The sequence below is a fragment of the Nothobranchius furzeri genome, unplaced genomic scaffold (genome assembly GCF_043380555.1).
Source record: "Nothobranchius furzeri strain GRZ-AD unplaced genomic scaffold, NfurGRZ-RIMD1 Scf022, whole genome shotgun sequence".
NCBI lineage: Eukaryota > Metazoa > Chordata > Actinopteri > Cyprinodontiformes > Nothobranchiidae > Nothobranchius > Nothobranchius furzeri.
The window spans coordinates 274,361-288,078 of record NW_027223039.1 but is presented as its reverse complement, the minus strand read 5'-3'; positions in this window follow the sequence as shown (position 1 = coordinate 288,078).

Below are 13,718 nucleotides of genomic sequence, written 5' to 3'. Positions count from 1 at the left end.
GGGTGGAGGAACAGAAGCCTCCAGCAGCTGATGGCGGGGTGCCGGAGCAGCAGCCAGCCTCCAGCAGCTGGTGGCGGGGTGGAGGAGCAGAAGCCAGCCTCCAGCAGCTGATGGCGGGGTGCAGGAGCTGCAGGCAGCCTCCAGCAGCTGATGGCGGGGTGCAGGAGCTGCAGGCAGCCTCCAGCAGCTGATGGCGGGGTGGAGGAGCTGCAGCCAGCCTCCAGCAGGTCATGGTGGGGTGGAGGAGCAGCAGCCAGCCTCCAGCAGCTGATGGCGGGGTGGAGGAGCTGCAGCCAGCCTCCAGCAGGTCATGGTGGGGTGCAGGAGCAGCAGCCAGCCTCCAGCAGCTGATGGCGGGGTGCAGGAGCTGCAGGCAGCCTGCAGCAGCTGATGGCGGGGTGCAGGAGCTGCAGCCAGCCTCCAGCTGGTGATGGCGGGGTGGAGGAGCAGCAGCCAGCCTCCAGCAGCCAGCCTCCAGCTGCTGATGGCGGGGTGGAGGAACAGAAGCCTCCAGCAGCTGATGGCGGGGTGCAGGAGCTCCAGGCAGCCTCCAGCAGCTGATGGCGGGGTGCAGGAGCTGCAGCCAGCCTCCAGCTGGTGATGGCGGGGTGGAGGAGCAGCAGCCAGCCTCCAGCAGCCAGCCTCCAGCTGCTGATGGCGGGGTGGAGGAACAGAAGCCTCCAGCAGCTGATGGCGGGGTGCCGGAGCAGCAGCCAGCCTCCAGCAGCTGGTGGCGGGGTGGAGGAGCAGAAGCCAGCTTCCAGCAGTTGATGGCGGGGTGGAGGAGCTGCAGCCAGCCTCCAGCAGCTGATGGCGGGGTGCAGGAGCTGCAGGCAGCCTCCAGCAGCTGATGGCGGGGTGCAGGAGCTGCAGGCAGCCTCCAGCAGCTGATGGCGGGGTGGAGGAGCTGTAGCCAGCCTCCAGCAGGTCATGGTGGGGTGGAGGAGCAGCAGCCAGCCTCCAGCAGCTGATGGCGGGGTGCAGGAGCAGCAGCCAGCCTCCAGCAGCTGATGGCGGGGTGCAGGAGCTGCAGGCAGCCTCCAGCAGCTGATGGCGGGGTGCAGGAGCTGCAGCCAGCCTCCAGCTGGTGATGGCGGGGTGGAGGAGCAGCATCCAGCCTCCAGCAGCCAGCCTCCAGCTGCTGATGGCGGGGTGGAGGAACAGAAGCCTCCAGCAGCTGATGGCGGGGTGCAGGAGCAGCAGGCAGCCTCCAGCAGCTGATGGCGGGGTGCAGGAGCTGCAGCCAGCCTCCAGCTGGTGATGGCGGGTTGGAGGAGCAGCAGCCAGCCTCCAGCAGCTGATGGCGGGGTGCAGGAGCTGCAGGCAGCCTCCAGCAGCTGATGGCGGGGTGCAGGAGCTGCAGGCAGCCTCCAGCAGCTGATGGCGGGGTGCAGGAGCTGCAGCCAGCCTCCAGCTGGTGATGGCGGGGTGGAGGAGCAGCAGCCAGCCTCCAGCAGCTGATGGCGGGGTGCAGGAGCTGCAGGCAGCCTCCAGCAGCTGATGGCGGGGTGCAGGAGCTGCAGGCAGCCTCCAGCAGCTGATGGCGGGGTGGAGGAGATGCAGCCAGCCTCCAGCAGGTCATGGTGGGGTGGAGGAGCAGCAGCCAGCCTCGAGCGGCTGATGGTGGGGTGCAGGAGCAGCAGCCAGCCTCCAGCAGGTCATGGTGGGGTGGAGGAGCAGCAGCCAGCCTCCAGCAGCTGATGGCGGGGTGCAGGAGCAGCAGCCAGCCTCCAGCAGCTGATGGCGGGGTGCAGGAGCAGCAGCCAGCCTCCAGCAGCTGATGGCGGGGTGCAGGAGCTGCAGGCAGCCTCCAGCAGCTGATGGCGGGGTGCAGGAGCTGCAGCCAGCCTCCAGCTGGTGATGGCGGGGTGGAGGAGCAGCAGCCAGCCTCCAGCTGCTGATGGCGGGGTGGAGGAACAGAAGCCTCCAGCAGCTGATGGCGGGATGCAGGAGCTCCAGGCAGCCTCCAGCAGCTGATGGCGGGGTGCAGGAGCTGCAGCCAGCCTCCAGCTGGTGATGGCGGGGTGGAGGAGCAGCAGCCAGCGTCCAGCAGCCAGCCTCCAGCTGCTGATGGCGGGGTGGAGGAACAGAAGCCTCCAGCAGCTGATGGCGGGGTGCCGGAGCAGCAGCCAGCCTCCAGCAGCTGGTGGCGGGGTGGAGGAGCTGCAGCCAGCCTCCAGCAGTTGATGGCGGGGTGCAGGAGCTGCAGGCAGCCTCCAGCAGCTGATGGCGAGCTGAAGGAGCTGCAGCCAGCCTCCAGCAGGTCATGGTGGGGTGGAGGAGCAGAAGCCAGCCTCCAGCAGCTGATGGCGGGGTGGAGGAGCTGCAGCCAGCCTCCAGCAGTTGATGGCGGGGTGCAGGAGCTGCAGGCAGCCTCCAGCAGCTGATGGCGGGGTGCAGGAGCTGCAGGCAGCCTCCAGCAGCTGATGGCGAGCTGAAGGAGCTGCAGCCAGCCTCCAGCAGGTCATGGTGGGGTGGAGGAGCAGCAGCCAGCCTCCAGCAGCTGATGGCGGGGTGCAGGAGCAGCAGCCAGCCTCCAGCAGCTGATGGCGGGGTGCAGGAGCTGCAGGCAGCCTCCAGCAGCTGATGGTGGGGTGCAGGAGCTGCAGCCAGCCTCCAGCTGGTGATGGCGGGGTGGAGGAGCAGCAGCCAGCCTCCAGCAGCCAGCCTCCAGCTGCTGATGGCGGGGTGGAGGAACAGAAGCCTCCAGCAGCTGATGGCGGGATGCAGGAGCTCCAGGCAGCCTCCAGCAGCTGATGGCGGGGTGCAGGAGCTGCAGCCAGCCTCCAGCTGGTGATGGCGGGGTGGAGGAGCAGCAGCCAGCGTCCAGCAGCCAGCCTCCAGCTGCTGATGGCGGGGTGGAGGAACAGAAGCCTCCAGCAGCTGATGGCGGGGTGCCGGAGCAGCAGCCAGCCTCCAGCAGCTGGTGGCGGGGTGGAGGAGCAGAAGCCAGCCTCCAGCAGCTGATGGCGGGGTGCAGGAGCTGCAGGCAGCCTCCAGCAGCTGATGGCGGGGTGCAGGAGCTGCAGGCAGCCTCCAGCAGCTGATGGCGGGGTGGAGGAGCTGCAGCCAGCCTCCAGCAGGTCATGGTGGGGTGGAGGAGCAGCAGCCAGCCTCCAGCAGCTGATGGCGGGGTGGAGGAGCTGCAGCCAGCCTCCAGCAGGTCATGGTGGGGTGCAGGAGCAGCAGCCAGCCTCCAGCAGCTGATGGCGGGGTGCAGGAGCTGCAGGCAGCCTGCAGCAGCTGATGGCGGGGTGCAGGAGCTGCAGCCAGCCTCCAGCTGGTGATGGCGGGGTGGAGGAGCAGCAGCCAGCCTCCAGCAGCCAGCCTCCAGCTGCTGATGGCGGGGTGGAGGAACAGAAGCCTCCAGCAGCTGATGGCGGGGTGCAGGAGCTCCAGGCAGCCTCCAGCAGCTGATGGCGGGGTGCAGGAGCTGCAGCCAGCCTCCAGCTGGTGATGGCGGGGTGGAGGAGCAGCAGCCAGCCTCCAGCAGCCAGCCTCCAGCTGCTGATGGCGGGGTGGAGGAACAGAAGCCTCCAGCAGCTGATGGCGGGGTGCCGGAGCAGCAGCCAGCCTCCAGCAGCTGGTGGCGGGGTGGAGGAGCAGAAGCCAGCTTCCAGCAGTTGATGGCGGGGTGGAGGAGCTGCAGCCAGCCTCCAGCAGCTGATGGCGGGGTGCAGGAGCTGCAGGCAGCCTCCAGCAGCTGATGGCGGGGTGCAGGAGCTGCAGGCAGCCTCCAGCAGCTGATGGCGGGGTGGAGGAGCTGTAGCCAGCCTCCAGCAGGTCATGGTGGGGTGGAGGAGCAGCAGCCAGCCTCCAGCAGCTGATGGCGGGGTGCAGGAGCAGCAGCCAGCCTCCAGCAGCTGATGGCGGGGTGCAGGAGCTGCAGGCAGCCTCCAGCAGCTGATGGCGGGGTGCAGGAGCTGCAGCCAGCCTCCAGCTGGTGATGGCGGGGTGGAGGAGCAGCATCCAGCCTCCAGCAGCCAGCCTCCAGCTGCTGATGGCGGGGTGGAGGAACAGAAGCCTCCAGCAGCTGATGGCGGGGTGCAGGAGCAGCAGGCAGCCTCCAGCAGCTGATGGCGGGGTGCAGGAGCTGCAGCCAGCCTCCAGCTGGTGATGGCGGGTTGGAGGAGCAGCAGCCAGCCTCCAGCAGCTGATGGCGGGGTGCAGGAGCTGCAGGCAGCCTCCAGCAGCTGATGGCGGGGTGCAGGAGCTGCAGGCAGCCTCCAGCAGCTGATGGCGGGGTGCAGGAGCTGCAGCCAGCCTCCAGCTGGTGATGGCGGGGTGGAGGAGCAGCAGCCAGCCTCCAGCAGCTGATGGCGGGGTGCAGGAGCTGCAGGCAGCCTCCAGCAGCTGATGGCGGGGTGCAGGAGCTGCAGGCAGCCTCCAGCAGCTGATGGCGGGGTGGAGGAGATGCAGCCAGCCTCCAGCAGGTCATGGTGGGGTGGAGGAGCAGCAGCCAGCCTCGAGCGGCTGATGGTGGGGTGCAGGAGCAGCAGCCAGCCTCCAGCAGGTCATGGTGGGGTGGAGGAGCAGCAGCCAGCCTCCAGCAGCTGATGGCGGGGTGCAGGAGCAGCAGCCAGCCTCCAGCAGCTGATGGCGGGGTGCAGGAGCTGCAGGCAGCCTCCAGCAGCTGATGGCGGGGTGCAGGAGCTGCAGCCAGCCTCCAGCTGGTGATGGCGGGGTGGAGGAGCAGCAGCCAGCCTCCAGCTGCTGATGGCGGGGTGGAGGAACAGAAGCCTCCAGCAGCTGATGGCGGGATGCAGGAGCTCCAGGCAGCCTCCAGCAGCTGATGGCGGGGTGCAGGAGCTGCAGCCAGCCTCCAGCTGGTGATGGCGGGGTGGAGGAGCAGCAGCCAGCGTCCAGCAGCCAGCCTCCAGCTGCTGATGGCGGGGTGGAGGAACAGAAGCCTCCAGCAGCTGATGGCGGGGTGCCGGAGCAGCAGCCAGCCTCCAGCAGCTGGTGGCGGGGTGGAGGAGCAGAAGCCAGCCTCCAGCAGCTGATGGCGGGGTGGAGGAGCTGCAGCCAGCCTCCAGCAGCTGATGGCGGGGTGCAGGAGCTGCAGGCAGCCTCCAGCAGCTGATGGCGGGGTGCAGGAGCTGCAGGCAGCCTCCAGCAGCTGATGGCGGGGTGGAGGAGCTGCAGCCAGCCTCCAGCAGCTGATGGCGGGGTGCAGGAGCTGCAGGCAGCCTCCAGCAGCTGATGGCGGGGTGCAGGAGCTGCAGGCAGCCTCCAGCAGCTGATGGCGGGGTGGAGGAGCTGCAGGCAGCCTCCAGCAGGTCATGGTGGGGTGGAGGAGCAGCAGCCAGCCTCCAGCAGCTGATGGCGGGGTGCAGGAGTAGCAGCCAGCCTCCAGCAGCTGATGGCGGGGTGCAGGAGCTGCAGGCAGCCTCCAGCAGCTGATGGCGGGGTGCAGGAGCTGCAGCCAGCCTCCAGCTGGTGATGGCGGGTTGGAGGAGCAGCAGCCAGCCTCCAGCAGCCAGCCTCCAGCTGCTGATGGCGGGGTGGAGGAACAGAAGCCTCCAGCAGCTGATGGCGGGGTGCAGGAGCAGCAGCCAGCCTCCAGCAGCTGATGGCGGGGTGGAGGAGCTGCAGCCAGCCTCCAGCAGCTGATGGCGCGGTGCAGGAGCTGCAGGCAGACTCCAGCAGCTGATGGCGGGGTGCAGGAGCAGCAGCCAGCCTCCAGCAGCTGATGGCGGGGTGCAGGAGCTGCAGGCAGCCTCCAGCAGCTGATGGCGGGGTGCAGGAGCTGCAGGCAGCCTCCAGCAGCTGATGGCGGGGTGGAGGAGCTGCAGCCAGCCTCCAGCAGGTCATGGTGGGGTGGAGGAGCAGCAGCCAGCCTCCAGCAGCTGATGGCGGGGTGCAGGAGCAGCAGCCAGCCTCCAGCAGCTGATGGCGGGGTGCAGGAGCTGCAGGCAGCCTCCAGCAGCTGATGGCGGGGTGCAGGAGCTGCAGCCAGCCTCCAGCTGGTGATGGCAGGGTGGAGGAGCAGCAGCCAGCCTCCAGCAGCCAGCCTCCAGCTGCTGATGGCGGGGTGGAGGAACAGAAGCATCCAGCAGCTGATGGCGGGGTGCAGGAGCTCCAGGCAGCCTCCAGCAGCTGATGGCGGGGTGGAGGAACAGAAGCCTCCAGCAGCTGATGGCGGGGTGCAGGAGCAGCAGCCAGCCTCCAGCAGCTGGTGGCGGGGTGGAGGAGCAGAAGCCAGCCTCCAGCAGCTGATGGCGGGGTGGAGGAGCTGCAGCCAGCCTCCAGCAGCTGATGGCGGGGTGCAGGAGCTGCAGGCAGCCTCCAGCAGCTGATGGCGGGGTGCAGGAGCTGCAGGCAGCCTCCAGCAGCTGATGGCGGGGTGGAGGAGCTGCAGCCAGCCTCCAGCAGGTCATGGTGGCGTGGAGGAGCAGCAGCCAGCCTCCAGCAGATGATGGCGGGGTGCGGGAGCAGCAGCCAGCCTCCAGCAGCTGATGGCGGGGTGCAGGAGCTGCAGGCAGCCTCCAGCAGCTGATGGCGGGGTGCAGGAGCTGCAGCCAGCCTCCAGCTGGTGGTGGCGGGGTGGAGGAGCAGCAGCCAGCCTCCAGCAGCCAGCCTCCAGCTGCTGATGGCGGGGTGGAGGAACAGAAGCCTCCAGCAGCTGATGGCGGGGTGCAGGAGCTCCAGGCAGCCTCCAGCAGCTGATGGCGGGGTGCAGGAGCTGCAGCCAGCCTCCAGCTGGTGATGGCGGGGTGGAGGAGCAGCAGCCAGCCTCCAGCAGCCAGCCTCCATCTGCTGATGGCGGGGTGGAGGAACAGAAGCCTCCAGCAGCTGATGGCGGGGTGCAGGAGCTGCAGCCAGCCTCCAGCAGGTCATGGTGGGGTGGAGGAGCAGCAGCCAGCCTCCAGCAGCTGATGGCGGGGTGCAGGAGCAGCAGCCAGCCTCCAGCAGCTGATGGCGGGGTGCAGGAGCTGCAGGCAGCCTCCAGCAGCTGATGGCGGGGTGGAGGAGCAGCAGCCAGCCTCCAGCAGCCAGCCTCCAGCTGCTGATGGCGGGGTGGAAAAACAGAAGCCTCCAGCAGCTGATGGCGGGGTGCAGGAGCAGCAGCCAGCCTCCAGCAGCTGGTGGCGGGGTGGTGGAGCTGAAGCCAGCCTCCAGCACCTGATGGCGGGGTGGAGGAGCTGCAGCCAGCCTCCAGCAGCTGATTGCGGGGTGCAGGAGCTGCAGGCAGCCTCCAGGAGCTGATGACGGGGTGCAGGAGCTGCAGGCAGCCTCCAGCAGCTGATGGCGGGGTGGAGGAGCTGCAGCCAGCCTCCAGTAGGTCATGGTGGGGTGCAGGAGCAGCAGCCAGCCTCCAGCAGCTGGTGGCGGGGTGGAGGAGCAGAAGCCAGCCTCCAGCAGCTGATGGCGGGGTGGAGGAGCTGCAGCCAGCCTCCAGCAGCTGATGGCGGGGTGCAGGAGCTGCAGGCAGCCTCCAGCAGCTGATGGCGGGGTGCAGGAGCTGCAGGCAGCCTCCAGAAGCTGATGGCGGGGTGGAGGAGCTGCAGCCAGCCTCCAGTAGGTCATGGTGGGGTGGAGGAGCAGCAGCCAGCCTCCAGCAGCTGATGGCGGGGTGCAGGAGCAGCAGCCAGCCTCCAGCAGCTGATGGCGGGGTGCAGGAGCTGCAGGCAGCCTCCAGCAGCTGATGGAGGGGTGCAGGAGCTTCAGCCAGCCTCCAGCTGGTGATGGCGGGGTGGAGGAGCAGCAGCCAGCCTCCAGCAGCCAGCCTCCAGCTGCTGATGGCGGGGTGGAGGAACAGAAGCCTCCAGCAGCTGATGGCGGGGTGCAGGAGCAGCAGCCAGCCTCCAGCAGCTGGTGGCGGGGTGGAGGAGCAGAAGCCAGCCTCCAGCAGCTGATGGCGGGGTGGAGGAGCTGCAGCCAGCCTCCAGCAGCTGATGGCGGGGTGCAGGAGCTGCAGGCAGCCTCCAGCAGCTGATGGCGGGGTGCAGGAGCTGCAGGCAGCCTCCAGCAGCTGATGGCGGGGTGGAGGAGCTGCAGCCAGCCTCCAGCAGGTCATGGTGGGGTGGAGGAGCAGCAGCCAGCCTCAAGCAGCTGATGGCGGGGTGCAGGAGCAGCAGCCAGCCTCCAGCAGCTGATGGCGGGGTGCAGGAGCTGCAGGCAGCCTCCAGCAGCTGATGGCGGGGTGCAGGAGCTGCAGCCAGCCTCCAGCTGGTGATGGCGGGGTGGAGGAGCAGCAGCCAGCCTCCAGCTGCTGATGGCGGGGTGGAGGAACAGAAGCCTCCAGCAGCTGATGGCGGGGTGCAGGAGCTCCAGGCAGCCTCCAGCAGCTGATGGCGGGGTGTAGGAGCTGCAGCCAGCCTCCAGCTGGTGATGGCGGGGTGGAGGAGCTGCAGCCAGCCTCCAGCAGGTCATGGTGGGGTGGAGGAGCAGCAGCCAGCCTCCAGCAGCTGATGGCGGGGTGCAGGAGCAGCAGCCAGCCTCCAGCTGGTGATGGCGGGGTGGAGGAGCAGCAGCCAGCCTCCAGCTGCTGATGGCGGGGTGGAGGAACAGAAGCCTCCAGCAGCTGATGGCGGGGTGCAGGAGCTCCAGGCAGCCTCCAGCAGCTGATGGCGGGGTGCAGGAGCTGCAGCCAGTCTCCAGCTGGTGATGGCGGGGTGGAGGAGCAGCAGCCAGCCTCCAGCAGCCAGCCTCCAGCTGCTGATGGCGGGGTGGAGGAACAGAAGCCTCCAGCAGCTGATGGCGGGGTGCAGGAGCAGCAGCCAGCCTCCAGCAGCTGGTGGCGGGGTGGAGGAGCAGAAGCCAGCCTCCAGCAGCTGATGGCGGGGTGGAGGAGCTGCAGCCAGCCTCCAGCAGCTGATGGCGGGGTGCAGGAGCTGCAGGCAGCCTCCAGCAGCTGATGGCGGGGTGCAGGAGCTGCAGGCAGCCTCCAGCAGCTGATGGCGGGGTGGAGGAGCTGCAGCCAGCCTCCAGCAGGTCATGGTGGCGTGGAGGAGCAGCAGCCAGCCTCCAGCAGATGATGGCGGGGTGCGGGAGCAGCAGCCAGCCTCCAGCAGCTGATGGCGGGGTGCAGGAGCTGCAGGCAGCCTCCAGCAGCTGATGGCGGGGTGCAGGAGCTGCAGCCAGCCTCCAGCTGGTGGTGGCGGGGTGGAGGAGCAGCAGCCAGCCTCCAGCAGCCAGCCTCCAGCTGCTGATGGCGGGGTGGAGGAACAGAAGCCTCCAGCAGCTGATGGCGGGGTGCAGGAGCTCCAGGCAGCCTCCAGCAGCTGATGGCGGGGTGCAGGAGCTGCAGCCAGCCTCCAGCTGGTGATGGCGGGGTGGAGGAGCAGCAGCCAGCCTCCAGCAGCCAGCCTCCATCTGCTGATGGCGGGGTGGAGGAACAGAAGCCTCCAGCAGCTGATGGCGGGGTGCAGGAGCTGCAGCCAGCCTCCAGCAGGTCATGGTGGGGTGGAGGAGCAGCAGCCAGCCTCCAGCAGCTGATGGCGGGGTGCAGGAGCAGCAGCCAGCCTCCAGCAGCTGATGGCGGGGTGCAGGAGCTGCAGGCAGCCTCCAGCAGCTGATGGCGGGGTGGAGGAGCAGCAGCCAGCCTCCAGCAGCCAGCCTCCAGCTGCTGATGGCGGGGTGGAAAAACAGAAGCCTCCAGCAGCTGATGGCGGGGTGCAGGAGCAGCAGCCAGCCTCCAGCAGCTGGTGGCGGGGTGGTGGAGCTGAAGCCAGCCTCCAGCACCTGATGGCGGGGTGGAGGAGCTGCAGCCAGCCTCCAGCAGCTGATTGCGGGGTGCAGGAGTTGCAGGCAGCCTCCAGGAGCTGATGACGGGGTGCAGGAGCTGCAGGCAGCCTCCAGCAGCTGATGGCGGGGTGGAGGAGCTGCAGCCAGCCTCCAGTAGGTCATGGTGGGGTGCAGGAGCAGCAGCCAGCCTCCAGCAGCTGGTGGCGGGGTGGAGGAGCAGAAGCCAGCCTCCAGCAGCTGATGGCGGGGTGGAGGAGCTGCAGCCAGCCTCCAGCAGCTGATGGCGGGGTGCAGGAGCTGCAGGCAGCCTCCAGCAGCTGATGGCGGGGTGCAGGAGCTGCAGGCAGCCTCCAGAAGCTGATGGCGGGGTGGAGGAGCTGCAGCCAGCCTCCAGCAGCTGATGGCGGGGTGGAGGAGCTGCAGCCAGCCTCCAGCAGGTCATGGTGGCGTGGAGGAGCAGCAGCCAGCCTCCAGCAGATGATGGCGGGGTGCGGGAGCAGCAGCCAGCCTCCAGCAGCTGATGGCGGGGTGCAGGAGCTACAGGCAGCCTCCAGCAGCTGATGGCGGGGTGCAGGAGCTGCAGCCAGCCTCCAGCTGGTGGTGGCGGGGTGGAGGAGCAGCAGCCAGCCTCCAGCAGCCAGCCTCCAGCTGCTGATGGCGGGGTGGAGGAACAGAAGCCTCCAGCAGCTGATGGCGGGGTGCAGGAGCTCCAGGCAGCCTCCAGCAGCTGATGGCGGGGTGCAGGAGCTGCAGCCAGCCTCCAGCTGGTGATGGCGGGGTGGAGGAGCAGCAGCCAGCCTCCAGCAGCCAGCCTCCATCTGCTGATGGCGGGGTGGAGGAACAGAAGCCTCCAGCAGCTGATGGCGGGGTGCAGGAGCTGCAGCCAGCCTCCAGCAGGTCATGGTGGGGTGGAGGAGCAGCAGCCAGCCTCCAGCAGCTGATGGCGGGGTGCAGGAGCAGCAGCCAGCCTCCAGCAGCTGATGGCGGGGTGCAGGAGCTGCAGGCAGCCTCCAGCAGCTGATGGCGGGGTGGAGGAGCAGCAGCCAGCCTCCAGCAGCCAGCCTCCAGCTGCTGATGGCGGGGTGGAAAAACAGAAGCCTCCAGCAGCTGATGGCGGGGTGCAGGAGCAGCAGCCAGCCTCCAGCAGCTGGTGGCGGGGTGGTGGAGCTGAAGCCAGCCTCCAGCACCTGATGGCGGGGTGGAGGAGCTGCAGCCAGCCTCCAGCAGCTGATTGCGGGGTGCAGGAGCTGCAGGCAGCCTCCAGGAGCTGATGACGGGGTGCAGGAGCTGCAGGCAGCCTCCAGCAGCTGATGGCGGGGTGGAGGAGCTGCAGCCAGCCTCCAGTAGGTCATGGTGGGGTGCAGGAGCAGCAGCCAGCCTCCAGCAGCTGGTGGCGGGGTGGAGGAGCAGAAGCCAGCCTCCAGCAGCTGATGGCGGGGTGGAGGAGCTGCAGCCAGCCTCCAGCAGCTGATGGCGGGGTGCAGGAGCTGCAGGCAGCCTCCAGCAGCTGATGGCGGGGTGCAGGAGCTGAGGGCAGCCTCCAGAAGATGATGGCGGGGTGGAGGAGCTGCAGCCAGCCTCCAGTAGGTCATGGTGGGGTGGAGGAGCAGCAGCCAGCCTCCAGCAGCTGATGGCGGGGTGCAGGAGCAGCAGCCAGCCTCCAGCAGCTGATGGCGGGGTGCAGGAGCTGCAGGCAGCCTCCAGCAGCTGATGGAGGGGTGCAGGAGCTTCAGCCAGCCTCCAGCTGGTGATGGCGGGGTGGAGGAGCAGCAGCCAGCCTCCAGCAGCCAGCCTCCAGCTGCTGATGGCGGGGTGGAGGAACAGAAGCCTCCAGCAGCTGATGGCGGGGTGCAGGAGCAGCAGCCAGCCTCCAGCAGCTGGTGGCGGGGTGGAGGAGCAGAAGCCAGCCTCCAGCAGCTGATGGCGGGGTGGAGGAGCTGCAGCCAGCCTCCAGCAGCTGATGGCGGGGTGCAGGAGCTGCAGGCAGCCTCCAGCAGCTGATGGCGGGGTGCAGGAGCTGCAGGCAGCCTCCAGCAGCTGATGGCGGGGTGGAGGAGCTGCAGCCAGCCTCCAGCAGGTCATGGTGGGGTGGAGGAGCAGCAGCCAGCCTCAAGCAGCTGATGGCGGGGTGCAGGAGCAGCAGCCAGCCTCCAGCAGCTGATGGCGGGGTGCAGGAGCTGCAGGCAGCCTCCAGCAGCTGATGGCGGGGTGCAGGAGCTGCAGCCAGCCTCCAGCTGGTGATGGCGGGGTGGAGGAGCAGCAGCCAGCCTCCAGCTGCTGATGGCGGGGTGGAGGAACAGAAGCCTCCAGCAGCTGATGGCGGGGTGCAGGAGCTCCAGGCAGCCTCCAGCAGCTGATGGCGGGGTGCAGGAGCTGCAGCCAGCCTCCAGCTGGTGATGGCGGGGTGGAGGAGCTGCAGCCAGCCTCCAGCAGGTCATGGTGGGGTGGAGGAGCAGCAGCCAGCCTCCAGCAGCTGATGGCGGGGTGCAGGAGCAGCAGCCAGCCTCCAGCTGGTGATGGCGGGGTGGAGGAGCAGCAGCCAGCCTCCAGCTGCTGATGGCGGGGTGGAGGAACAGAAGCCTCCAGCAGCTGATGGCGGGGTGCAGGAGCTCCAGGCAGCCTCCAGCAGCTGATGGCGGGGTGCAGGAGCTGCAGCCAGTCTCCAGCTGGTGATGGCGGGGTGGAGGAGCAGCAGCCAGCCTCCAGCAGCCAGCCTCCAGCTGCTGATGGCGGGGTGGAGGAACAGAAGCCTCCAGCAGCTGATGGCGCGATGGAGGAGCTGCAGCCAGCCTCCAGCAGGTCATGGTGGGGTGGAGGAGCAGCAGCAAGCCTCCAGCAGCTGATGGCGGGGTGCAGGAGCAGCAGCCAGCCTCCAGCAGCTGATGGCGGGGTGCAGGAGCTCCAGGCAGCCTCCAGCAGCTGATGGCGGGGTGCAGGAGCTGCAGCCAGCCTCCAGCTGGTGATGGCGGGGTGGAGGAGCAGCAGCCAGCCTCCAGCTGCTGATGGCGGGGTGGAGGAACAGAAGCCTCCAGCAGCTGATGGCGGGGTGCAGGAGCTGCAGGCAGCCTCCAGCAGTTGATGGCGGGGTGCAGGAGCTGCAGCCAGCCTCCAGCTGGGGATGTCAGGGTGGAGGAGCAGCAGCCAGCCTCCAGCAGCCAGCCTCCAGCTGCTGATGGCGGGGTGGAGGAACAGAAGCCTCCAGCAGCTGATGGCGGGGTGCAGGAGCTCCAGGCAGCCTCCAGCAGCTGATGGCGGGGTGCAGGAGCTCCAGGCAGCCTCCAGCAGCTGATGGCGGGGTGCAGGAGCTGCAGCCAGCCTCCAGCAGCCAGCCTCCAGCTGCTGATGGCGGGGTGGAAGAACAGAAGCCTCCAGCAGCTCATGGCGGGGTGGAGGAACAGAAGCCTCCAGCAGCTGATGGCGGGGTGCCGGAGCAGCAGCCAGCCTCCAGCAGCTGGTGGCGGGGTGGAGGAGCAGAAGCCAGCCTCCAGCAGCTGATGGCGGGGTGGAGGAGCTGCAGCCAGCCTCCAGCAGCTGATGGCGGGGTGCAGGAGCTGCAGGCAGCCTCCAGCAGCTGATGGCGGGGTGCAGGAGCTGCAGGCAGCCTCCAGCAGCTGATGGCGGGGTGGAGGAGCTGCAGCCAGCCTCCAGCAGGTCATGGTGGGGTGGAGGAGCAGCAGCCAGCCTCCAGCAGCTGATGGCGGGGTGGAGGAGCTGCAGCCAGCCTCCAGCAGCTGATGGCGGGGTGGAGGAGCTGCAGCCAGCCTCCAGCAGGTCATGGTGGGGTGCAGGAGCAGCAGCCAGCCTCCAGCAGCTGATGGCGGGATGCAGGAGCTGCAGGCAGCCTGCAGCAGCTGATGGCGGGGTGCAGGAGCTGCAGCCAGCCTCCAGCTGGTGATGGCGGGGTGGAGGAGCAGCAGCCAGCCTCCAGCTGCTGATGGCGGGGTGGAGGAACAGAAGCCTCCAGCAGCTGATGGCGGGGTGCAGGAGCTCCAGGCAGCCTCCAGCAGCTGATGGCGGGGTGCAGGAGC